We start from the raw sequence: 3111 nt of genomic DNA, 5'->3' as shown, positions 1-3111 counted from the left end.
GTAATCATGTTGTGTATTATATGTATTGTAGTGTGCTTGTACTTTTATGTTCTATGTAAAAATTGCTTGTATTGTTTGTTATTATGAATCTAATCCTTGTCTATTTTACAGTATATAAACAAAATGGACGTTAAGGGTAGACAACCGAATATTTTAGAAGACCTACCAGTGGATATGATTGAGGAAATCTTGTCTAGAGTCGGTCAGAATTCATCAGCACATTTAGTTATGGAGAAATTAACTTGTCAAACATTTGAAAGACTTTCCAGAAATGCCTTAGTTTATAAAAGGCTTTCCTTTGATAGGTGGGGTATATCACATTGGGGAGACCGTAAGTTACGCCGTGTTTTCTTTAAAGCATTAAATGCGGGGAACCCAAATGCAATTTTACGCTACGGGTTAAGAACCTATTTTGACTCAACATATCCCAACATAGGATTTCGTGAATTAGAAAGAGCTTCTAACATGCAACATAAAGAAGCATGTTATGCTTACAGGTTAGTGATGTTCGCTTCTTACCAAAGTGAGAAAAAGAACATCGGATTGCAACTTTTAAATAAAACCTTCCCACAAGTGACGGATTCAGTAGTTGGGGTGAGAAACAAGGTTTTTAGATTATTACGGGGATGTTGGACATTACGAAACCCTCGTCCTTTTGACGACATTACAACATGCTGCCTAGCCAATGGTCATAACAGTTATTTTCCACAAGACCAAGGATGGGAAGTCGTCTTAGTAAAACCAGAATGCATGAATTGTTTCTGGACTTATGAATTACGTGTCTTTATTTCCTTTGCTGAACAACTTGCGTATTAACTAGATTTATCTTCAAAACTGTCCTGTATCATAGTGTACTATATTCCATGTTATATGTAATATAGCGAAGTTGTAAGTTTGAAGAATATTTGTAAGTGATATATTATTATAATCAGTTTTTCATATGGAATTGTAGTAGTTGAATTATATATTAGCTACTAAGTATGAACTTAACGGGTAGGTAGTACCCGAATTTAAACTTATAAAACGCTAATATGAAGAAAAAGCTTTTATAAATGAGTTCATATTATGCTACGAAATACTATTGACTACTCTTAATATTCTGTATGATTAACTCGATTCAGTTGGCTATTTTGAAGGAAATGGCACCGAATACTCGACACACCATGAATATGAGCGAAGAGGAATTTCGTACCTTTCTTGCTGCAAACATAGCCGCAGTACAGGCTGCGCTACATACCAACAATAACTCTGAATCTAGCAATGCAGCTAACGGCGCAAGAAATTGTGTAGGATGCTCCTATAAAGAATTCACTGCCTCCAAACCTTTGGAATTTGATGGAACCGAAGGACCAATTGGATTGAAACGGTAGACCGAGAAAGTCGAATCGGTGTTTGCCATAAGTAAGTGTACTGAAGAGGACAAAGTTAAGTATGCTACGCATACCTTCACAGGTACTGCGTTAACGTGGTGGAACACCTATCTTGAACAGGTAGGACAAAATGCTGCTTACGCACTACCGTGGTCGGCATTCAAGCAATTGATGAACGAGCAGTACCGTCCTAGAAACGAAGTCAATAAACTCAAGGCAGAACTTAGAGAGTTACGAACACAAGGGTTTGACGTTACCACATATGAACGATGATTCACAGAGTTGTGCCTATTGTGTCCGGGAGCATTCGAAGATGAAGAAGAGAAGATTGACGAGTTTGTAAAAGGGTTACCAGTAAGGATTCAAGAAGATGTGAGTTCACACAAGCCCGCTTCTATACAGAAGGCAATTCGAATGGCTCATAAACTCATAAATTAGATTGAGGGAAGAATTAAAGAGCAGGCGGCCGAAGAAGCCAACACAAAACAACTCAAGAGGAAGTGGGAGGAAAACGGTGACAAGAGTCACCAGTACAACAACAACAACAATTATAACCACAATCGCAACAACTATCCCAACAACCGCAACAACAATCGCAACAATAACCGCAATCCTAACAATAACTACAACAAACATCCCAACAACAACAACAACAACTACAACAACCGTTTCAACAACAATAACAATCCCAACAACAACCTCAATAACAACAACGGCAATAAAAACCAAAAACAGCCATGTCATAGGTGTGAAGAAAATCATCAGGGGTTTTGCACGACATTTTGAAACAGGTGTAAAAGAAATGGTCATAGCGTGACAAAGTGTGAGGTCTACGGACCAAAGTTTAATAGAACTAAAGGAACAAATAATGTCGGAACAAGTAATGCCGAAACGAATAGTGTCGGAGCAAGTAATACCAACGCTGTTTGTTATAAATGTGAAAAACTGGGAAACATTATTAGAAATTGCCCGAATCAGGGGAATACTAATGGGCAGGGCCGTGGAAGAGTTTTCAATATTAATGCGACAGAAGCACAGGAAGACCCGGAGCTTGTTACGGGTACGTTTCTTATTGATGATAAATCTGCTTATGTTTTATTTGATTCGGGTGTGGATAGAAGCTATATGAGTAGAGAATTTTGTGCTAAATTAAGTTGCCCATTGACGCCTTTAGATAGTAAATTTTTACTCGAATTAGCAAACGGTAAATTAATTTCAGCAGATAATATATGTCGGGAGAGAGAAATTAAACTGGGGGTTGAAACATTTAAAATTGATTTAATACCAGTCGAGTTAGGAAGTTTTGATGTAATAATTGGCATGGACTTGTTGAAAAAGGTGAGAGCAGAGATTGTTTGTTACAAAAATACGATTCAATTATGCGTGAAAAAAGAAAACCTTTAATGGTGTACGGAGAAAAGAACAACGCGAAATTAAATCTTATTAGTAGTTTGAAGGCGCAAAAACTAATAAGAAAAGGTTGTTACATCATTCTAGCACACATCGAGGAAGTTAAACCTGAAGAAAAGAACATCAGTGATGTTCCCGTCGCAAAAGAATTTCCCAATGTATTTCCGAAAGAATTACCGGGATTACCCCCACATCGATCCGTTGAATTTCAAATAGTCCTTGTACAAGGAGCTGCACCAATAGCTCGTGCTCCATACAGACTCGCACCCAGCGAAATGAAAGAATTACAAAGTCAGTTACAGGAACTTTTAGAGCGTGGTTTCATTCGACC

The sequence above is a fragment of the Rutidosis leptorrhynchoides genome, chromosome 8 (assembly GCF_046630445.1).
Source record: "Rutidosis leptorrhynchoides isolate AG116_Rl617_1_P2 chromosome 8, CSIRO_AGI_Rlap_v1, whole genome shotgun sequence".
NCBI classification, from domain to species: domain Eukaryota; kingdom Viridiplantae; phylum Streptophyta; class Magnoliopsida; order Asterales; family Asteraceae; genus Rutidosis; species Rutidosis leptorrhynchoides.
The sequence above is the reverse complement of the archived record's forward strand: the minus strand, read 5'-3'. Positions refer to the sequence as shown.